Genomic DNA, 24,532 nt, shown 5'->3' on the forward strand with positions numbered 1-24,532 from the left:
CTCACTGTCTTTGATCAGGTCTTTACTCAAAATTAGCTGTCCAAAATGATTTGACTTTTATGGAACAGACAAATGTAAGTTTTTAGGCAGCAGGCTTCTTGTCTTCCGTGGTGTATTTCTTTTCTGCAGCCTCTTGTCAGCTGCTGGTTTCTTGGTAGCTGCAGACATTTTCCCCACCAAAGGTTTCTTCTTCTTCACACTAGTAGCCTCCTTTCCTTTCTTCCCTACCATAGGCTTCTTGCCTAGAACCCCCTTCTCATCTGATTTGGCTTCTAAGGTTGCTCCTGCCTTATCCATCTGGAGTGTATGATTCTCGGCCTGGAGAAGAATGATGTTCTGCCGCATGGCCTTTGCATATGGGTTTAGCTTCAGCACGATTCTCAGGGTCTTCAGTGGATCTTCTTCAGGACTCTGCCATGAATCTCTGGGCTTTTCAAGATTCTGCTAAGGTCTGTATTAAGTATCTTATGCATGGGAAGGTTTTAATTACTCTTGAGGGAGGCAGCCTTATACCAAGTGACATACAGATCATCTAACTTGTGGAAAGCTCTTTCAGTCCAAATGCGGAAATGTCTCACCTGCCCACCAGGAGCGAGTTTCAAAATGTTCAGTTTGCTTACATTAAGCAAAGTAATTCCAGGGATGTTTCTAAAGGCCTTGATGATACCCTTGTCTTCATTGTAGATGATGCAGGGTCCCCTGCACTGGATATGATGATGGTTTCTCGTTTTGACCTTGCCAATTCTCATTCGCTGAAAGGCATAGACCTTTTTTATTTCATTTGTTTTAGCTTCTTAAGAAGCAAAACAGCCTCCTTGGTCCTCTTGTAGCCTTCAACTTTGTTTTCAACCATGAAAGAAACTTCAGGAACTTCCTCAATATGATGACCTTTAGACATGACCAGTGCTGGTAAGGCTGAGGCAGCCAGGGCAGAGCAGATGGCATATTGCTTCTGTGTTGTGTTCACTCTGCAGTGACAACGGTGCCAGGTTTTGGTTGGTGCAAACATGCGGCCACTATGACACATATTTCCAAAGGCATCCTGGCCTTTTTAAACTTGGTTATTATTATTTTCTTTTTAAAATAGTTTTAGTGAGGCATAATTTACATTTAATAATATGTATACATTTGGAGTATACAATTAGATATGTTTTAACATATGAATACACCTGTTAAACTACCACCATAATCGAGGTTGTAAATATATATGACATCCCCTGAAATTTCTTCATGCCACTTTATAATCATTCGTTCCCTCACCTCTCCAATCTGCCCCTATCCATAGGCAACCACTGATCAGCTGTCACTATATACTAGTTTGTATTTTGTAGAATTTAAATAAAATTCTGTTTCTTTTACTTGGCATAATTATATTGAGATTCATTTATGTTGTGGCATGTATAACTAGTTCATTCCTTTTTATTGCTGAGTAATACTCCATTGTATGGATATACTACAGTCTGTTTATTCAATCATTGGTAAGGATTTTGGATTTTATAGGTTTTGGCTTTTATAAATATAGCTGCTATGAAAATTCATGTGCATATTTTTATATGGATATATGTCTTAATTTCTATTGGGTAAATAAATACCTAGGTGTGAAATGACTGCAATGTATGGTGTATTAATTAATTGATTTTCAGCTGTTAAATCAACCATGCACTGCTAGGATAAATCCAAACTGACCATGCATTTGCTCTCTTTCACATGTGGATTTGGTTTGCTTGTATTTTGTCCAGGGATTTTGTGTTTATATTCATGAATGACATTGGTCTGTAGTTTTCTTTTCTTGTAATGTCTTCTCCTGGTTTTCATATCAGAGTAATTCTGGTCTCATGGAATGAATTGAGAAGTGTTCCTTCCTCTTTGATTTTATGTAAGAGTTTGTAGTTTATATAGAATTAATATTATTTTTCGCTTAAATTCCTCACTGAAGATATTTGGGTCTGGTAGGCATTTTTTCACTTGTTTGCTTTTTAAGGATGTCGAGTGTAATTTTAATTTCCTTGATAGAGGACAATTCATGCTATCTGTTTCTTCTTGAGTGAGCTTTCTAGCTTATATATTTCAAAAAGTCATCCATTTAATCTAACTTGTCAAATGTATTGATATAAAATTGTTAATAATAATCCATATATTTCTTTGTACCTATAGAATCTGTAGTAATGTCACATGTTTCATCCTTGAAGGTAGTAATCTGCACCTTCTTTCTTTCTGATCAGTCTGGCTAGAGGTTTATCAGTTTACTGAGTTTCTAAAAAAACAGACTTTTGATTTCATTGATTTGGTTTTTTTGGTTGGTTTTCTGTTACATTAGTTTCTACTTTTAAATTCCATTTCTTCTGTATATATCCCATTATGTTTGCTCCCTTTTCTTTCTGATGGACTCTGTGGTCATTGATTTGAGACCTTTTCTTTTTCTAACATAATTGAAGTGGAAGCCCACAAATTTGACAAGTTGCATTTTCATTTGCATTCAGTTCATAATACTTTCTAATTTACATTCTGATTTTTTTCTTTAACTTATGTGTTATTTATAAATGTGTAAATTAGTTTCCAATATTTAGGGATTTTTCTTCCAGAGATATTTCTATTACTGATTTCTAGTTTAATTGTTTATGGTTGGAGAACATACTTTGTTTGACTTAAATCCTTTTGAATTTATTGAGACTTGTTTTAGAACCCAGGATATGTTCTATCTTGGTTAATATTGTTTCTGTTGCACATGAAAAAAATATTCTGATGCTGGTTATTGTAATGTTCTGTATGTCAATTAGGAAAAGTTGGTTAACAATGTTATTAAAGTCTTCTCTGTGTTACTGAGTTCCTGTTATTTGTTCTATTAATTCTTATTTTTATTTTTTGAAGATTTTATTTTTAAATAATCTCTATACCTAATGTGGGGCTTGAACTCATGACCCCAAGATCAAGAGTTGCATGCTCTAGCAACCGAGCCAGCCAGATACCCCTCTATTAATTCTTAAGAATTTATAAATATTAATAATTATTTAAATCTCTGACTGTAATTGTGGATTTGTCTATTTCTCTCTGCAGTTCTACCAGTGTTTGCTTCAAGTATTTTGAATTGGTGATTGCATACATATTTGGGATTGTTGTGTCCTCTTTAATTGACCCCTTTATCATTGTGAATTAAACTTATTTTTGATAACAATATTCTGTGGTCCAAAATCGACTACTTCTGATATTAACTGAGCAAAATTAGTACTATTTTGATTTTTTTTTAAAGATTTTATTTATTTATTTGACAGAGATAGAGACAGCCAGCGAGAGAGGGAACACAAGCAGGGGGAGTGGGAGAGGAAGAAGCAGGCTCATAGCTGAAGAGCCTGATGTGGGGCTCGATCCCATAATGCCGGGATCATGCCCTGAGCCGAAGGCAGGCGTTTAACCGCTGTGCCACCCAGGTGCCCCTATTTTGATTATTTTTAATATGGTGTACAATTTTCTATCCCTTTTCTTTTAAATGATTTGTATCTTTATATGTAAAATGTGGTCTCTATCTTTGTCTCTCTCTCTCTCTCTCTCACTCTTTTTTTTTGTAGACAGCATATAGTTGGATCTTGAACATTTTATCTAATCTGCCAATCCCCAACTTTTAATCAGAGTGGTCAGACCCTTTAAAATTACTCTGATAATTGGCATAATTAACTTTAAATCTTGCTATTTTTTTTCTGTTTATCTCTTCTGTACTTCGTTCCCCGTTTTCCTATTTCTTCTGTCTTAGGTAAAATGACTGTTATTTAGGATTCCATTGTAACATCTGTTGGCTTATTAGTTATAGCTCTTTGTGTTATTTTTTGGTGGTTGCTTTAGGATTTATAGAATACATCTTTAACCTATCACAGTATATCTTCCCGTGATCTTATAACACTTCAAGTATAGCATAAAAACCATACAGCAGTGTATTTTTTAGTTATCCTGGCCTTTGTACTATTACTATTATCCATATGATTTTATATATTTTATAAACCCCACAGTACATTACTATTACTGTTGTTTAAACAATTTTCTTTTAAATAGATTTAAATAATAAATAATCTTATATATTTATGCAATATAGTTACCATTTCTGGTCCCTTCATTCTGTGTGTAAATCCATATTTCTATCTTTCTTCTGCTTATTGGATTTCCTTGTTTTGTGATAATGAATTATTTTGGCTTTATATGTCTGAAAATGTCTTTATTTTATCTTCATTTTTGAAATGTATTTTGTCTGGATATAGGAATTTAGGTTGACAGTTTTTACTTTCAGTGCTTTAAAGATTTCCCCTGTCTTATTGCTTTCCTTTTTTTTTTTTTTAATGAGAAACTTACCATCATCCTGATTTTTGTTCCTGTGTATATGACAATTTTTTTTTCATGTCTATTTTTAAGATTTTCTCTTTATGAGGGGTTTTGAACAATTTGATTATGATATGCCTTGGCGTATTTTTCTTTTTCATGTGGCTTGTGCTTGGCATTTGTTAAATATCTGTGATCTTTGGCTTTGTAATTTTTATCAAATTTGAAATATTTTTGGCTATTCTTTCTTCAGATAATTTTTTCTTCCCTTCCCCCTCTATTAATACCAGTTACACACATATTAGACCACTTAAAGTTTTGTTCAACAATTCACTGATGCTCTTTTCATTCATTTATTGTTTCCCCCCCATATGTTTATTCTTGGATAGCTTCCATTGCTGTGTCTTCAGATTCACAAATCTGTTTTCCTGCAGATTAACATGCCTTTAATTTATGTAGTATATTGCATTTTTCTTCTCAGGCTTATCATTTACATTTTTAGAAGTTTTCTTTAGGTCCTCTATTTAAATTTTTTTGAATACCTGGAATAGAGTTGTAATAACAATTATAATATTCTTTTCTGTTAATTCTAATGTATCTTTCACAAATCATTTTCCTGCTTCTTTGCATGTCTGTTTATCTTTAATTGTTGTCTGACATTGTGAATTTTGTCCTGTTACATGATGGACTTTTTGTATTCCTACAAATATTCTTTTCTTTTCATTTCTTTTTTTAAGTAAGCTCCATGCTCAATGTGGGACTTGAACTCATAACCCTGAGATCAAGACTTGCATGCTCTACTGACTTAGCCAGCTAGGTGCCACTACAAATATTCTTGAGCTCAGTTTGCCATTAGGTTACATGGAAACAGTTTGATCCTTTAGGGTTCTGCTTTAAGATTTGCTAGACAGGATCTAGTGTTCAAGAAAGGGTTTATTATCACTCATAAGCGAGAAAAGTCTGTTCTTAGGATTCTACCCAATACTCTATAAATTATCCAGTATGGTGCGGGGAACAGATATGTGTTTTTTTTGGCCCTTGTGAGTACAGGCACTGTACCCTCTGATCCTTTTAGGAAGTTCTTTCAACAACCTCTGGTAGTTTCTTCACATGCATGCCTTGATCATATTCTGCTGACCACTCAAGGACTTTTTGCAGCTCCCTCCTCTCTGGTACTCTGTTGCATGTACTCTATGTGCCTTGCTCTGGAATATCAATTCTGTCTCCTCCATTCAAGCAATCTTCTGGGCTCTGCCTTAGTTATACCTCTCTGTGTTGTAATCTGGAAACTCAAGGCAATTGTAGGGGTTGCTCCTTTCATTTCCCATCTCTCAAGGATTACTATCCTTTGCTGTCTCATGTCTAGTGACATAAAGCCATTGTTTCATTTATTTTATCAATTTCTTTTAAAGTGGTTGTTTCAAGCATGAAAGGCTTTTGCTCTATCTTATCTGGAAACTTAACTGTTTTTATTTCCAGGGAAAGTCCTCCTGGCTCCATTGTATGGCCTCCTTTGTCATTGTGATCAGTCACCCCGGCTTCCCTTTTTCTGCTTGGCCTCCTTCCTCAGCCCTTTCCTCCACCCCAGATCCTAGTAGAACATTCCTGCAGTGATAGGAATTTCAGTGTAACTCTGTCAAATCCATATTCTAATTTACAACCTTGATTAAGTCCCTCATGTAGCCCTGTTCATTATTATGAAGGTATCTATTTTTAATTAAAACTTTTTTTCTAGACTGTAAGGTACAGAAAGAGCTTGTCCAGGAGATCACATGTGAAGAGGTTTGTGTTAGGATATTGGCAGATGTGGCAAAGCATGAGGTGCCTGCTCAGCAGCAGATCCAGTCCTCATCGGAAGTCAGATGTTCACTCAGGATCCCGCAGAAAATTTCCATAATGTTCTCACAGGAGAAGTAGTGTGTGTCAAGCCCTTAAGTGTATCTGGCCTTTGACTCACAGTCAAATACAGTCTGGTGTATCCAAGGTTGCATGATCCTATAGCACAATGTTCAGGAATCCTCCAGATAAATGCTTCCCATGGGGGTGGGGCAAGGACTTAACTGCACCTTGGGATCCCATGGAGTGTCCAGAATGATGCCAATGGTTCACAATAATACCTTCTGTGAGTACTCGTTTTGCAAGAATGATTTCTAATATTTCCATCCCTGCAGGATATATATCACTTCCCCTGTTTTCCCAGTGAAGAAATAATGACTCAGGGAGGCAAAGTGACTTGCTTTGTCTCAACCAATGGGTTACAGAGGCTTGCTTCAATGCTGATGTGTCCAATTTCATTCCTGAATATTTTTCAGTGCACTGTCTAACCCATTCTATTCATACCGTTGATTATTTTGGAGCCAGCAGATAATGTAATGTTTTCTTGTTTTAAGTCACGAAGTAGCAGAATGGGTCTTTGTTATGAACTGCACTGTGCCCTCCCCATCAAATTCCTTTGTTGAAGCCCTAACCCCAATCTGGTTATATTAGGATGTAGCACCTTTAAAAGGATAATTAAAGTTAAATGAGATCATTGGGTAGAACCCTAATCCAATGTGACTGGTGTCCTTATAAGAAGAGGGCAAAACACCAGTGATGGCCCCACAGGAAAAAAGCCACACGAGAACACAGTGAGAAGGTGACCAAGGAGAGACAAGCCAAAGAGAGAAGCCTCAGGAGAAACAGTCCTGCTGACACCTCAGTCTTGGACTCCCAGCCTCCAGAACTGTGAAGCAAATAAATATTTGTTGTTTAAGCCCCTTGGTCTATAGTACTTTGTTATGGCAGTCCAACCAGAATAATACAGTCCTTAACACCAAAAAAAAAAAAAAAGAAGAAGAAGAAGAAGAAGAAGAAAAAAAGTCAGAATCAAAGTTTTCTGCAGTCCTTTGCAAAATATAACATTTTGTGGATTGAGGATGTTTGACTCTCTCATCAGTTCAGATCTCTTGACTACACAGAACTCATGCCAACATCTTGTTTAATAATTCAACCATCCCTCCAAACTCCATGGAAAATGTCTGTCGCACCTTCTGGGAGCTGTGTTTGGAAACCATTTTTCTCACTTTGCTGAGAGTCCCTACTGAACAGTGATGTCCCTGGTTTCTCAGGATACGTGAGTACAGAATAGGACTTCTGAAAGTGGCATTTTCTGCACAGGAACCAGTATGGACACTCTCCCTAAGAGCATCCTTGAGTCCAAGAGGAAACCCTGAAGGACTGATATGGTGCCAGGGTGCTTTGTAACAACAAGATTAGTCGGTGAGGCACGCATGGTCACACATAAGGCCAGCTAGGTGGGGGTGCTGTGCCTCCGAAAACTCACATTATGGACCCAGGTTTTTGTCTGTTTCTTTTTAAGATTCTAAGTACTTGTGATATTTCCCAAATTCCATAACGTCATCCACACTTTTCTTGCTCCTATGTATTCCTTCCAAATATCAGACTTTGTCAGCCCAGATACCTTCAAGCCTAGCTCATTATCACCCACCTTCTGTATTTCTCTCTTCTTCTTGTAGCATGGTGATTTTGGCCATTCAATGCCAGCCTGAAAAAGCACAGAGGAGCCGTGGTGTATGACTTGAGGGCAGAGTCCAGAACACCCTCTACCAACTGCAGTAGAAATTCCTTCCTTACGTGAGGTGAGTAAACTCCACACATCCCGGGGCGCCTGGGTGGCACAGCGGTTAGGCGTCTGCCTTCGGCTCGGGGTGTGATCCCGGCGTTATGGGATCGAGCCCCACATCAGGCTCCTCCGCTATGAGCCTGCTTCTTCCTCTCCCACTCCCCCTGCTTGTGTTCCCTCTCTCGCTGGCTGTCTCTATCTCTGTCAAATAAATAAATAAATTAAAAAAAAAAAAAACCAAAACTCCACACATCCCAAGGTGAAGATGCAATCTCAGCCCGGAGCAGTGGTAAACTAGAAACAATCCAGCTTAAATTATTATATCAGTTTAGCTCTGAAGGAATCAGAGGAAAAAGAGTTCAATATTGATATCTTTATTTTAAGAGAGTGGAGGGCTGAGGGCTGCATGTATGTGGGCAGAGTGAAGAGGTTAAGAAGACCTGGGTCCAGGTAAATCAGCGGTTATCCCCAGCTCTGTCCATACCAGTTTCTGGAAGCCCAATATGGGGAGTGTCCAGACAGGTCCCGAGAATGTCCTTCAGCCTCCACTGTGCCTATTTTCTCCTATATGTTATGGCAGGATAAGGAGGGAGACAAATAGGAATGCCCTCATGCTGTGTGATTAAATCCCTAAGCCAAATATTTCCAAGTCTCCCTATTTTCCTCCACAGAGATCCCCCCAAACCATGCTGCTAAAGGAGTCCTCAGGGCAGCTGCCACAGCACTGAATATCAGGACTGAGCACTCCAGAGACCACATCACAGGCTTCTCCCACAGCTCCTGGTGAAACCTGGACTCCTAAGGTACCCCAGCCTATGATCTTCCACACCTCACAATTCAGCCATTGTTGGCACCACCAAGGCATCTGATAGATGCAAAAAAAGCCTTTTCCAGATGGCATTTAAATATTTACATGTGCAGTGGGGTAATATTTTATAGAGAAACAACAAATTCTTTTCCCACAGTACTTCCGAGCATCCTTTGGCTTTACCCCCATTGAGGCATCAGCCAGGGCACTTTGTGTATACCATGCACAACAGAGTGGGGGGGGGGCAGAGAAAGAGGGTGGAGAGGGAAAGAGAGAGAGAGTTTGCATTACACAATCTACTTTTAACATCTCAGAAAACTTTTGAAATCTTTTGACTTTTGAAAATCATGTTTGAAACTATAGTCTGAGATGAAAGCATTTTGAGTTTCAAAATTCAGGCCCTGACAAACAATATGTGCTCATTTTGATTCAGTTTTTCTCATCCTGAAGAATAGATCAAGTTTTCATGGGCTGGAGATGGATGGGAAAAGTTAAAGAAAAGGGGAACTGTGGAGTCATAAAACTCTGAGCAAGATCTTAGGACACTACCCCAGAAGTCAGAGCCCTAGAAGAGAGAGCAGGTGAAGATGACCAGAGGCCCGGGCAGAATCCAGATGACTCAGGGGATCTAGGAGTATAGAAGACTCCACTTGCTTGGAAAATCTCTGAGTGCTTTACCCCAGCATAGACATGGTTCTGGCTCTATGGTCACATAGGCTATTAGATACATACAGATTCACAGAACTCCCTTTTACTCCAGAGTTGCCTGAGAAGGAGGTTTCAGGAGTACCACAGAAGGATACCTCATTCCTACCCAGTTCCTGAGGCTCCAGAATGGCATAGGCTCCGGGGGGCTATTTCTAGGTCCCTAAGAGTAGCCTAAAGTAGCTGGGAGAAGATTGGACTGAAGGGGCCCTGCATTCAGAAGTGAGAGGTTCCCAGCAGCCAGCAAACACCAGAGACTAGCTATGGAGATGCACCTCTCAGGGGATGGCAGATTGAGGGTGACATAACAGAGGATAGACACCCATCCCCATCCAGCTCTGAGGCCATGGCACCAAGGAAACATATAAAACACAACCACAACCTGACGGAAGATTAGAAGAAGAAAGCACATGTGTGTGGGGGGTGTGTGTGTGGCCTGACTTGTCTAAAATTTCATTTCTGCCACCAGTGGAAGGGGGCTTAAAAAATAAATTATGTCATATAAACATAAATGGGCATTTCTTGAAAACTTCTGGATTCATACCCTGCCTCTCCATTTTATTTATCTTTTAGAGCAAATATTAAGCACATAATAAAACAGAGATCTAGATGGGAGAAAGCTTTATTGCCAAGGATTTAAAGTGCAAATAGATGTAATCCTACCTGTAGTTGAAAAGTTGTAAATGTCATTATTGAGTGAATATTTTACTGCTATGGGAACTGCCAAAAAAACAAAAACACATGAAATTGCCATGGTTTTTTTTATTCTTATGATGAAAACATACACAAAAATAAAAAATACATTAGACTTTCAAATCACAATACTGTTGAGAACAATTTTCTTCTGTACCAGATAAGAAATGGTCTCACGTAAACATGGACAAGACTGGAGGAGATTATGCTAGGTGAAATAAGTCAAGCAGAGAAAGACAATTATCATATGGTTTCACTCATTTATGGAACATAAGAAATAGGAAGATCAGTAGGAGAAGAAAGGGATAAAGAAAGGAGGGGTAATCAGAAGGGGGAGTGAAGCATGAGAGACTATGGACTCTGAGAAACAAACTGAGGGCTTCAGAGGGGAGGGGGGTGGGGGAATGGGATAGGCCGGTGATGGGTAGTAAGGAGGGCATGTATTGCATGGTGCACTGGGTGTTATACGCAAATAATGAATTATGGAACATTGCATCAAAAACTGGGGATGTACTGTATGGTGACTAATAACAAAATAAAAATTATTTATAAAAAAAAAGAAATGATCTCACGTAAAGGAATAGGTGATAGCAATTCACCTCCTTTGGTGTGCAGCTTGGCATGAATGTAGCAGCTCAGAAAGAACTATCTATGAAAGCAAAGCTTTAGTTAAGAAGGGTTAGATCAAAACCACCTATCCTATGTGGGAAGGGATCCCTATTGAGAAGCACACAAATCACTACCAAAAAACGAAAAAGCAGGGGCGCCTGGGTGGCACAGAGGTTAAGCGCCTGCCTTCGGCTCAGGGCGTGATCCTGGCGTTGTGGGATCGAGCCCCACATCAGGCTTCTCTGCTGTGAGCCTGCTTCTTCCTCTCCCACTCCCCCTGCTTGTGTTCCCTCTCTCGCTGGCTGTCTCTCTCTCTATCAAATAAATAAATAAAATCTTTAAAAAACAACAACAACAACAAAAAAAAACGAAAAAGCAGCAATAGCCATGAACTGAATTATGACTGTGTATTAGAAGTACTTTACATGTCTTAGTCACATAGTTCCAGCAATGCCCTCCCCTGTGAGAGGCCTGAACTAGGCTCCACTTATTATTACCACACCCTCAGGTGTCTCCACTCTAGGAAAAGGCCATGATGATGTTTCAGGTCCCCAGGTGTCACTGTCACCTGAAAACTGCCCCAGCACTTTTTTATGTTCTCTGCAGACTTGCATGCCATGGGCCTGGCCCAGGTCACAGCCTCTAGTCCAGCTTCTGGGCGTAGAAAACAGGAATATCCAAACCCTCCTGGCTTCTGCCATTGAAAGCAAGGCCCTGCCTCTCCAAGACTAATATTCCAGCACAGTCTCTGTAAGACAGCTTGGGCTGTCAAAACAAAATACTGTGCACTGGGTAGCTTAAACAATAGACATTTATTTCTCACAGTTCTGGAGGCTGAAACTCCAAAATGAAGGTGCCAACATGGCCAGGTTCCGGTGAGGACCTTCTTCTTGCTTTGCAGATGGTCATCTTCTCACTGTGTTTTCACATGGCAGAAAAAAAAAAAAAAACAAGCTCTGTTGTGTCTCTTCTTAGGAGTCTCTAATCCATCATGGAAGCCCCACCCTCATGACCTCATCTAAATATAATCACCTTCTGAAGGCCTCACCTCCTAATATCACACATTGGGGGTTAGCGCTTCAACATATGAGTTTTTGTAGGATGCAAACATTTTATCTTTAACAATCTCCAAATTATAGGCAAGGGTTTCAGTCACCCAGTAGTCACAAAACTGATGGGAAAGATCCCAATCCTTATTCATCACAGCAGGGGCTTCTCCCAGGTTATTTAACTTCAGAGGCCAGGATCTCATCTGGAACATGATGCTGCTTGCTGGGAGCATTGTGTTGTTAGAAATGCAGGGAGTGTTGGGGATGTCCAGATAATGGGGGTGTTGGGAGTGTTGGAAATGTTGAAAATTTGGGAGGCATTGGGAGATTGGGGATATTGGGAATCTTGGGAATGTTGGGAGTCTTGGGAATTTGGGGAATATTAGGAGTGTTGGGAATATTGGGGGTGTTGGGAATTTTGGGAGGTATTAGAAATGTTGAGGATGTTGGGAATTTGGGGAATGTTAAGAGTGTTGGGAATGTTGTGAATTTGGGGGATGCTGGGAATGTTGAGAATGTTGGGAATTTGTAGACTATTGGGAGTGTTGGGGAAGTTGGAAGTTTGGGAAGTATTGGGAATGTTGGGAATTTGGGGGATGTTGGGAATGTTGGGAATTTGGGAGGTATTGGGAACATTGGGAATTTAGGGGTGTTGGGTGTGTTGAGGATGTTGGGAATTTGTGGAATAATGAGAATATTGGGATTGTTGGGAATGTGATTTTGGGGGTGTTGGAGTGTTGAGAATGTTGGGAATTTGGAGGATACGGGGAGTGTTGGGAATGTTGGAGGTGTTGGGCAAGTTGGGAGTTTCAGCAATATAGACTCTAATCCTCAAAGTGTTCAGGTTTCCTGCCAGTAGTGGTGGCACTTCTGCCACCAGGAAATACCTCCATAGCTAAGGAGTCCTTAGTTGCAAACTTATCCTTTCTTATTGGCTCCCTCACAACTGGGACGTGAGGTACCAGTAGGCATTTCCCATTCCCTGATACACGGTGTGTACTCTCACTTCAAAACCTTTGTATGTGTTGTTCTCTCCTCCCAGCACACCCTCCCTGCTTTATCTTCCTGGCAAATTCTCATTCACTTTGAAGCACTGGTTCAAATGACACCTTCTTGTGTCACTTTGAAGCACTGGTTCAAATGTCACCTTCTTGTGGGCTTCCACAACCCACTAGGCAGTAAGACCATTCATAATTCTAGCAACTTAGTTTTATTATTTACTGCTAATATTTTTACTATAATGATACATTATTTTTACTATAGTCTGAGTCTTAAGTATCCAGGCATTTGCTTTATATTTTATTTCATGGCAGATGCTAGTGATGCCTGGCCTGTGCCAAAGGCTGCTTGCTACATGTGCCTGATGTTCTCTTCCTGAGAACTTGTGTTCTCATGTTGGGAGTGTACTTGGACTCACTCACAGGACAAGCCAAGAATGGCAGGATGTGAATACCCTGAAGCAACCTTCAACCAGAGAAGTTTGTGGGGGAGCTGTGAGTGAGAACCCAGCAGCTAGCCTTGGTTGGAATGACTCTGAATATGCTTATAGCCTCATCTCATAGTTAACTTCTGAGGACCCCAACTCAGACCAGCCCCAGAGTTGAGTTCAATGCCTGACTTCAATTAGGTTCTTAATAAATTTGTAATTAATAAAATCAGCCCTGAAGTTGATCGGAAATTCATTCATTTATTCATGCATGCAATGAACATTTCTGGAGAACATAGCAGGTTTTAGAAACTGTGCTAGATGCCAGATGATGTACCTAAATGATCATTTTAAGGAATTTAAAATCTAAGGCAAGAAATAACACATGCAAATACATAATCTTACTAATTATCAATTTTAGTGTAACAGTTACCCCCAAATTTAGCGCCTTAAAACAACAAACATTTATTTACTTGCACAGTTTCTCTGGGTCAGGATCCCAATGAAGCTTGACGGGGTACCTCTCATTTAGGGACTCCCATGGGGTTGCAATCAGGCTGCCAGCTGGGGCTGCATCATCCAAAGGCTTGGATGGGGCAGCCACTTCAAAGGCAGCCACTCACATGGCTGGCAAGCTGGGACTGGCTGTTAAAAGGAGGCTTAGTTCCTCCATGGGACTCTGTAGTGTGCACATTGGATTCTAAGTAACCAGAAAAGAAATGAGTCCTCTTGGCTTTTAGCTTTGCTGAGTCATCCTTTAGTACCTTGAGTTCAGCAAGTATAATGAGCAACATTTTATATCTTTCCCTGGCTGATCACTAACTAGGAGGTTAAAAATTCCTTACACATTGTAGAAGAGAGGGTTAGAGGCACAGAACCCTCTAGCTCTCCATTTCCTAGGGAAGTTAGTATTCCTTGGAGAGCTAGGGAGGAGCCCTCCTGGTACTCTATCCTTGCTGTGCCAGCTCTGAGCCCAGGACGTGGCTGATCGTCTGATGGTAAACAGTACAAAGTGGCTGAAAATGTAGGTGCTGGCTTGACTTTGGGGAAGTTATGTTGCCTCTCCTTGCCTCATTTTCCTTATGTACATACTGAGGATGATAATAGTAGCTACCCCATGCAATTGACTAGGGATGAAAAGGGTTAACACCCATGGAGCACTGACTGCCTGACATGCAGAAAACACTAGACACAGGTGACCTTTTCTACTTCCCTGCTGGCCCCTTTGCTTTCAGGCAGAATTCTGCCACTGCTGTGATAGGTTTTTCAGACAGACAGCCCTTTAAAAAAATAAGAATCGAATTACTGAATTGATAAAATATAAGCAAGTAATTGATGTTATGGGCTTCATAATATTTGTGCTTTCAGGTGGACACACAACCCACTTCCTCTACCTGAGAGCACAATTGTAAAGCCCATAATATCAATTACTTTGTTTATAAAATCAGCACACACACACACACACACACACACACACACACACACACAACTGCAGCAGTGTGGCAGGCTGTCATGTGCAATAGGAGTGGTCAAATGAGGTAGGATAGAATGTTCCTTGGGATCAGAAGCTGGGTCCCTGGATGAGGCATTTACTTCGTGCTTCAGCAGTGGTGAAGAGACAGAGATCTGCCAATGGTGTTTTGGACACAGGAGCGCATGGACGGAGGTGTAGAGGGAAGGGAGTTAGCCAGGGCTGTCTTGGTCCCTCCTTCTCAGGAAGAGAAGCTGTGATAACCACCTCTGAAGAGGCTCCTCTTCAGTGCTCACTGGGTTCTTCGTGCTCATGGTTATCTTCCTTGAAGCTATGGAGATACCAAATTAAAAAGTGTTCTTGGATTAGATGTCCAGCCTGCCTCAAGCCAGGACTGGGGGCAGATGAAAAGCAAGGCTGAACTAAGATGAGCAGATGACATTGCTGAAGAAGTCAGATATCTAAAAGGCTGGGAGTGGGGTGGGCAGGCAACAAAGAGGAGAGCAGGAACCTAGCTCTCCAAGAGCAGAAGCCAGAGGGCCATGTTGGTTTACCCTGAGGAGCAGCCTTCTTGTCTGGCTTCCTGGTGTGTGGGGTGGCAGGCAATGAAGAACCAGTAGGGACAGGTTAGAGTGGTGGGTATAGCCTGAGAGACAGACTGGAATAGGTGAGGGGGTGGGGCTTGATACTACAGTGCCTTCAGAGTTTTAGGAATTGGGATGGTGTTGGTGGGCTCAGAGGGGACTTTAGTGGTGTTGTTCCAATGCCTCCATGCAGGGAAGACAGCTGCGGCTAGAATAGGACTGTGGCCAGGAGCCTGATGGAAGGGGAGAATCTGGAGCAGCACCCCAAGAACAGTGCACAGGGCACTCTCTTTGAGTCAAACATTCTTCCCTTCAGCATGAAGTCTCTGCTCCAGTCTGTTCCCGGTGGCTGATGCTCATCCCAGTGCTTGGTAGCCACTGCTGTGCTCTGCCTTTCCTCTTTCCCACTCACTCCTTCTTCTGGGAAGATGCTGGCTCAGCCCCTAATGTGGCCCTTGGCTTCAGGAGATGGGGAGCAGCGGGCAGCACTCTGGCTGTCCCCATGGATCCTCTAAATGGATGTTGGCTTCCACCCTGGGCCCATTTCCTCTGAACTTTGTACTGTCAGTAGGCCATAGCTCTGCAAACCCATGTTTTTTGGCTGAAGCTGATAAAACACCGGAGTCAGTTTTAATTTTTGATGATGTGGAGGATTGTAGATGTGCTCCAATGGTTCCCACCACTCCCATTCTTCTCAGTTCAAATCACTCTGTGGGCAAAGAGAGGGCCATGAGGTAGATCTGCACCCAGCCCCCATGCTTTCAATTCAGGAGGCTCAAATGGTTTTTCTCGCCGTGAATGCTAAACCCCAACAATTGTGGGTATAAGCTACTTTCTGTCAAGTCAAAGATGAGTTTTCTTCTTAACCCAGCGTTCTCTGAAAAATGGGGACTTGTTGATTTTATCTCTGGATGGGTTAATAAGGAGACTCTTCCCAGTTGCAGGTGAGACCCAGCTCTGAGAGTTCTGTGTCATACTCACCTGTGTACACATGAGACTAGGCTAGACTAGGCTGTGGGACCAGTGGGGGAGGGTGAGAAGCCTGGGGAGCTCCCCAATGCTTTAACTCCTAAAAGTGGGTAGGGGCTCATGGAATGGAGCTCACCCGCTGTCCCTCATTCCATTTGTTTTTCTTGTTATTTCCCCCATCTTATGACATCTTTTTTCTTCTATTTTTATCTTCTGTTAAAATTATCTTTTGGATATTTTCCTAAGATAGGGTATATGATTTATAGACTTGTGGTAGAACTTCCAAAGACTACAGAAAACAGAGAGTAGACATGTGATGAAAGCAAGATGGAATCCTGATGACATGGTTGTTCTGGCTCATGGACCTCTCAGCTTTATTAGCCAATAATTCCCTTCTTGACTCAAGTTAGTTTTATTTCAGTTTAGTCAACAAAATAATACAGACTACTACTACTACTACTACTACTACTCCTCCTCAGAGAGAGAGAGAAAGAGAGAAATTATCCTGCTAATTATATGATTACGAAACAGTACTACAAGCAGGTGGAGATGCAAATTAACATACGATCCATCCATTCCTCTCAAGTTATATTCTTGTTGGTGAGGCAAGACATATTTCAGATTACATAATACAAGATTCAAGTAACAGATCAATCTAGAAGAGTTGATCAGTGCTAGAATATGAATCTTTAAATAATGATCTTTTCTCTCTGGGTTTTAGGATAAGAACAATGGCTAGTTCAGAAAGTGAGACTTGAAGGTCATTTTTCACTTAAAGTATTTACCCAGAAGTAGGAGAGACTCAAACACCCTCATTTTTCTGCTGAAGAAATGAGGTCCAGGGTAGAAAAGATCCAGGCAAGATCCACTGTAAATTGTTAGCAGATCTGGGACCCAACCCTGGCCTTCTTATTCCATTAAAGTGTGGCACCACTCTGCTTTGCTTTAGGCTTGAATTTTAGCTGTTCAGATATAATCCAAGTACCCTGATGTAGGTATCTAGCTATATCAATGACAAAAACCTTGCTGAACATTTATACTTGCAATTCTCATCATCGTCATCATCAAATAATTACGAAGTACTAAATTATGCAAATTGAGTCCAATCACTACATTACAAATTTTCAAGAATATTAAATCAATTATGATCATTGTATTAATTTGCTAAGGTTGCCATAACAAAGTACTACAGGCCAGGTGACTTAAACAACAGAAATTTAAATGCTCACAATTCTGGATACTGGAAGTCTGAGATCAAAGTGTTAGCTTGTGATTTCTTCTGAAGCCTCTCTCCTTGGCATGAAGACGGCCACCCTGTGTGTCTCAAACGGTCTTTCCTCTGTATGCATCTGTGTTCTGATATCTTCCTATAACGACCTCAGTCTTAATAGGTTAGGGCTCATCCTAATGACCTCATTGTAACTTAACTACCTCATTGAAAGATTCTATCTCCATATCAGCCACTTTCTGAGGTACTAGGACTTGGGACTTCAACATACGAATTTTAGGGGGGGACACAATTTAGCCTATAGCAGTCACTTAAATTTTTCAAGATAATATAAAAAGAAATAAAAGAATATTAAGCATCATGAGAACAAAAGATTCCAAATTTAAGACTTCATCTTGGGCCGATGTACTGCAGTGCTTCATATGCTGAGGATTTCACCTCTGCACATGCAAATCGCCCTCCCCCATCTCACCTAAACCTTTCAAGCTGCAGCCTGACACGCCTGCCCTCTGTCAGCCTCCAGTCAACAAGAACTCTGCATCACCCATTCACGGATGGGCAGGAGCACAAGAAAGTCATAAAGTATCACACAGCTGAAACCAGGATAGACCACAGGGCATGTGAGACCCCTTATTTCCTCTCATGTGGTTTTGTTGTTTTCAGGAAATAGTAATGTACACATTAATTAATGTATATATTAAATTAATAGCTTGTATATTGATTATGCACTGATGTAATTAATAATTTATAATATAATTAATAATTAATGTAATGTTTTAATAATTAATATATAGTATAATTATAAGTATAATTATGTTTTCATATTATTTTAACATATCATGTTATATTAATATATAATTAATACTTTTATTTGATATATGTAATTATATATTACATATAATATACATTAATATGCAATATATATTTTTATATAATATGTAAAGTTATATGTTAATATACAATATATGATACTTTTATATTATTTTTATTATATCATATAGTTACATTTTGTATTGTATATAGTAACATACAATGATTTCATATAATATATCTAATTATATATTAATATATTATATTTAATATGTATAACACAAACCAATATATTATATATTAATAATTAACATTATTATGTTATGTTTAATATAAACATATCGAATATTTAATATACTTAATATACATTTGATATGTAAATATATTACCATATATTTATAGTATTTACATTATAGTAATATATTTATATATGTATATATTAACATACCATTTTACTATATTGGCATATTAGCATATAGTATATTAATTTATAATGCATAATTATTATATATTAAAATGTACTACAAGTTATATATTATACTGTATAATTACTATATATCAGTTATGTAGCCAGGTCTTTAAACACTATCTCTGTGTCCTTGAATGCTACTATGTTAACTATGAACATACATTTGACCCTGGGTAGGCACTGAGATTTCTGAGCCTCAGCTTCCCTATTTTCAAAATGAGGACAATATCTGCGTGCCTGTCAGGAACAACAACTGTGGCAATGGTGGATGTGACACAGGATGAAATCTATAAAATACAAATCACACAGTAAGGATGATTGCCTACCCAGGGTTTGCTGATGTGGAGCACTGTGGCAACGCCAGGGCCATGTCCCTGAAGAAAGAATCACGGGCCCATTTGTTACAAAGGGACCATGATAGGTGCCACTTGCAGATAGCGTAGAAACTCTATAAAGAAGAATTATAGTTTGATTAACTTGGGCATACAACCGCATCTTGCTCTGTGACTCCTAAAAAAAAGTATCAATTCTCTCACGTTTTGTTTGGCTGCTCATGGGGAAGGCTGCTCTCAACACTTACACCACAATGAGGTGAGTGACATCCGGTAGTTTTGTTTGGGAAATTAGAAGCTCGAAATTCGTAATAAAAAAAAAAATAACATGGGAGGAAATGCGTTAGCAGAAAATCTTGGAGAGAATTGGTAATTTCCTTAGCCGTTCCCAAGGCAAGTGCTTACAAGCCTCTCCATCTTCCTCTTCCCTGAGCAAGTTCAGGGGAAGATACAACATGTTCATTTGCGATCAGTGAGATCAATTATATGAATTTCTAACACGGAATAAAAATGAAGAAGATGGGAAACAAAAAGAAATGAAGAAGACGGGATTTAAGCTCAAAAGTCTGTTAAGATGGAAATCTCTGGAGAAAAATTGGGTAAGAGGGTCCCACTATTACACTACCAAACATATTACTAGTATAAACAATAGCCACTGGCCTCTCTTTGAGGTCTGTACTCAGGCACTGATGAGGCCCATTTCACATGTTGCTTCTAGTCCTGAGATCGTAGCTCCCATGTTGGAACAAGACATTTGAGCTCATTGGTTCCACACCTTCCTGGATGCCTCTGCTTTCCCAGCAGCCATGTTAAGTGTGAGCTTGAAGAAGTGACCAGATAATACCTTGGGTCTAAATGGGGAGAAACTGGAAGTTTTCATTGGTGTTAAAATTACTTGGTTTGTTAACTATTTTGTGTTGAATTTTAAAAAGTAACTTATTTAATTTAAATAAATACTATTTATTATGTGCATATGTGATTTTAGTATATAAATGTATACATATTTGTAAGTTTTAAAACACTTTATATTTGGTCATGATATATAAGATAGTCATAAAGCAAAAGAGGCAAAAAATAGTATTCACATCTACATCTTGACCCCATGCCCCTCCTGTGTTGTTTCCTGATTGGTGAAGTTGATTGTTAACGTCCATTATTCACTGTGATTTGCAGAGAGGAGAGAAGGAAGATGGGACCCTCTGGCACCACTTCCTATGCACAAAAGATGGTCACCACCATGTGGGAAATACTTTGAGTATATAGTATCACATATTGAGTACTAGCTTTATAACTTTTCTATCACCTTCCTCTCTATCAGAGTTTTCCTGAGCATTGCAGAACCTGGGTTCTGAGTCAGAGCAAGTGTATAGACTGGATACGTGCAGTGCAGGCTTCCAGAGTGGGAGAAACTGAGAGCAAAATGTGATGGCAGCCCTGTTAGAGCCATGAGGACCTCTAAAGCCTGGCAATAGCAATTGTCATCCAGCCATGGAGAAAGGTTTAAATCCAGTATCCACAAAACACTAACAACCAGGCTGAGTGTGAACATGGTATATAGTGCCATATAAAATGTACATGACACCTGAATACATTGACTCTATCATGTGGAATATCCGGGTCTGGGAGAACATGATGCTCACCTATGCTGGTTGAGCTGGTCCAGTAGACCAGTCACATGGAAACAACACATAGCACATTGTAGGCAAGGCTACCCATTCTCGATACACCCATCTAGATCAAATAAGCAATGATCATGTCACAAAAGGGGGACTTTTTGGTCCTAAGTACATTGGGAATTGTTAGCGGTCCTCAAGAAAGATAAGGTTACAGATGGCATATTTCCATAACTACATATCACTGCTTAAAATTTATCTCTCAGTAGAGAACTTCAAAAGTAGATTTATTTAGAGATAATCCTTCTGTATGAATGTATTTCTTCAGCTGAGATAAGTAACATCAAATGCAGCCTATTGGCACTATAGTAGAGAAACAAACTACGAAGGAAAACGAAAATCCAGAATGGAGAATAGATTGGGGGTTTGGGATCCTCAGATGAAAAAAGAGAGAGCCAGAACCCCCTTTTTTGAGAAGTACCTGTCTGCACCTGATTTATCTCATCCTCATAGTGATATTTAAAGGAATAGAAGAACAATTTCATACCAATAGGACTGGACAAGAAAACCCTATCTAACATGGCACTTTCCTCAGGTTGGGTTGTGAAGAAAGTATTCTTTGTTGCAGTCAGTTCATTTATATTTTAAACATCTGCTAGACTATGGTGAAATGACTCCCTCTTAATCATCACTATCGAGAATGAATAAATACATGCATTTATCTTGCACGCAGTAATTGGCTGCAAAGCATTCAGCAACCCTTTCATTAGGGTGATGAGATCCAAAAATAGATGCCAAGTATGTTTATTGGAAACTAATAGACCCACCTGAAAAGTAAAAAATTCCTATAAATGCAGTGGTTTGCAGAGATGTGTGTGTGTGTGTGTGTGTGTGTGTGTAGGGTACACATGTGTGCAAAAGCATGCATATGTGTTTCAGAGGGATCAATGGGAAGGAAGAAAGCTAATAATTCATTCTTCCACCACTTTAAGTTCTTCTTCGGAAGGAAGATGCATATTCAGTGTAATTCACCTCCTTTGGTATAATCTTTGAGTCGGTCTCTCCACTCCTTCCTCTAATGTTTGAGTTTGAGATCCTACTAAGTAGTCTTTGTTTCTCTGAGCTCCGTGATGGCCCACAGACATCAGTGGGCTCCCCTCATGTGCCATATAGGAAGGGCTGCACCACTGTCTTCCACTTTTCTGCATCTCAGATTAGTCTTTGATTAATCATAATTGTATATTCAGGGCTCTCACTTGGATCTTACTAGGAGTGATAGTGCAGTAGGCAGGATTTTAGTTTCCATGACCCCCAATCCTCACCATCTGATGTTACACCTGTGAATATGTTACCGCAACAACAATTAAAAAAAAAAAAAAAAACCAGAACAGAACAAATACAGATTTCAGTCCCTAGAAGTGAGGTGCTTCTGTAAGAAATACCTAAAAATATGAATGAAGCTTTGAAATCAGGCAGTTGCCAGAGGCTGGAAGGATCTTTGAGGAGCATGATATTAGTAAAAGCTTTGACTGCCTTGAACAGACTGTTAGCAGAGATATGGATGTTAAGGATTCTGATAGCGAGGACTCAGAGGTGAAAAGCTTTGTACAAGAACCCCAAGTTCCCTCAGAGGATGCCTAAGCATCACAGACAGACTGTTAGAACTATGCACTTTAAGCCTGCTGCCGGTGGGAATGCACAGAGTAGACTCGGGGAGTGCTGCATCTGAAGGCTCAGGAGAGAGTGAGGCAATGTAATTGGAAACTGGAGGACGAGGATCCCTGTTACGTATTGGCAGAGAGCTTAGTGAAGTTGTGTTCGGCAGTTATGCAGAAAATAGAAATTGTAAATGACATACTGGGTCATTTAGCTGAGGAGATTCTCAATCCCAGTGTTAAAGGTGCAGCCTGTTTTCATCTTGCTGTTTATAGTAAAATGTGAGAAGGGGGAGATAAACTGAGGGAAGACCTGCCAAGCAAGAAGTGAAAAGGACTGGATGGTTTGGAAAATTGGCAGTCTATCCAGGTAGCAAAAGCCACTGCAAAGGAGAAATTCACTGTCAGGAATGTATCCTCTAGAGACAAGCATAGTATGACTGTTCAACTTTTTGCTAGTGCTTCAGAAGGATCAAAAGGCTTGACTTTATGAAAAGGTGATTTTTCATTCCGTGACACAAAAGACTTTGGAAGAGACTGAGAATGTGTGAAGTCAGTCATTTCAACAAATTCCAAGAGAAGAAAGTGCAAAAAATTAATACGGTTGTGTCCGTGACAGTGGAATGAGTGAAGCCCATAGTACAACTTTTACCAAGCAGAACTGAGGGTCCACTCAAGACCAAGAACTGTCTCTTTCTCTCAGTTGTCCTGGTTTTGGTTCCTTCCTTGTGCTCATAATGCTGTAACATGAAAAACTATGTGCAAATAAGAGAAACTGGAATCAAAGCAGAGCCAACCAGAGCTAAGAAGCTCCATCATAGGGGAAGGAATTTGAGGGAGCTTGATGAAAAAAAAAAAAGGTGATTTGGGATATGTGTCAAAGGATCACATTTGCCTGCAGACTCAGGGAACCCCTTACTGTTGATCTCTTGCCTTTCCTAGGATTTGAGCTTGGTGAGTGTAAGAAATACACATCCACATCTTTTTGCTTCTTCTACACGTCAGCAGTGGGTGCTGCCAGGAAGGACCTGGGGCTTGCCAGAGACAAAGGCTCATTCTGCTGGTGCCCCATGTGAATCATCTTGGGATTGATGCTGTCTGATAGTTGGGGCTTGTAATGGGTTCCTGCACCTCCTGAGCTGATTGATTGTATGGTTTCTTCTTTTTATTCTGTCAATGTGGCAAATTATATTGATTGATTTTTGAATATTGAACCAAATTTACATTACTTGTTTGTAATGTATTATACCTTTCTATACTGTGCTGACTTTGATTTGCAAATATTTTGTTGAGGATTTTTGTGTCTATGCCCAAAGAGATATTAGGGTAATATCTGGCCTCTTGGGAAGGGGTGGAAGGTGTTTCCTACTTTTATTTTCTGGAAGCTATTTTATAGAATTAATATTATTTCTGCCTTAAATGTTCATTTAAGGCTTGGATTTTTTCCCCCTTTGGAGAAAAAAAACCTTTCTGTTACAAATATTTAAAAATGCACTTCCTTTAATGGATATGTAAGTATTTGGGTTATTTACATCTTCCCTGAGTTTTGGTACTTTGTGCCTTTCAATAATTGGTCCATTTCATCTAAGTTGCCAAATTTATGGGTATAGAGTTATTTGCAGCATTCTTACATTAGTTCTTTTTTTTAATGTCTGTGAGATCAATATTAAAGCCTTTCCCTCATTTCTGATATTGGTAACTTATGTCTTCCTTTTTCACCTTGGTCAGTTTGTCCAGAATATTATCAACTTCATTGTTCTTTCAAAGAGCCAACTTTTGGTTTCATTGATTTTTATCTGATTTTTTTCATTATCATTTATATCTGCTCTAGTCTCTATTATTTCCATTACTCCTTTTGATTTGGGTTTAATTTGCTCTTCTTTCTCCAGTTTCTTAAGATGGAAGCTTATGTTATTGATTTCAGATTTTTCTTCTAGGATACAAATATTTATTTATGTAAATTTCCCTTTAAGCACTGCTTTGCTATATCCCACAAATCTTAATGATTTTCATTTTCATTTAGCTTAAAATATTTTAAATTTCTCTTGAGACTTCTACTTTGACCCATTTGTTGTTTTTTTTTAAGAAGTTTGTGGTTTAATTTTCAAATATATTGAGATTTTCCAGCTATCTTTCTATTGATTTCTACTTTAATCCCATTGTGTTGTTAAAATGACTATGTATGAT

At 39.5% G+C, this 24,532-nt stretch overlaps 1 long non-coding RNA gene and 1 pseudogene across 1 annotated transcript in view; one reads left to right on the forward strand and one right to left on the reverse strand.

The window, feature by feature from the left end:
* Window positions 1-82: 82 nt before the first annotated feature.
* LOC123790817 (large ribosomal subunit protein uL4 pseudogene) lies at window positions 83-4,341 on the reverse strand (annotated as a pseudogene).
* A 2,970-nt stretch (window positions 4,342-7,311) lies between these two features.
* The window catches only part of LOC123790827 (uncharacterized), a 28,212-nt gene continuing 10,991 nt past the window's right edge, over window positions 7,312-24,532 (forward strand). Inside the window, exons 1-3 of the long non-coding RNA XR_015722049.1 lie at window positions 7,312-7,414; window positions 7,818-7,940; window positions 8,596-8,727. This is a non-coding gene — a long non-coding RNA (uncharacterized LOC123790827). The remainder of the gene's footprint in view (window positions 7,415-7,817; window positions 7,941-8,595; window positions 8,728-24,532) is intronic.

Source organism: Ursus americanus, chromosome 28 (assembly GCF_024610735.1).
Source record: "Ursus americanus isolate L20-20 chromosome 28, mUrsAme1.1.p, whole genome shotgun sequence".
Classification (NCBI taxonomy): Eukaryota; Metazoa; Chordata; class Mammalia; order Carnivora; family Ursidae; genus Ursus; species Ursus americanus.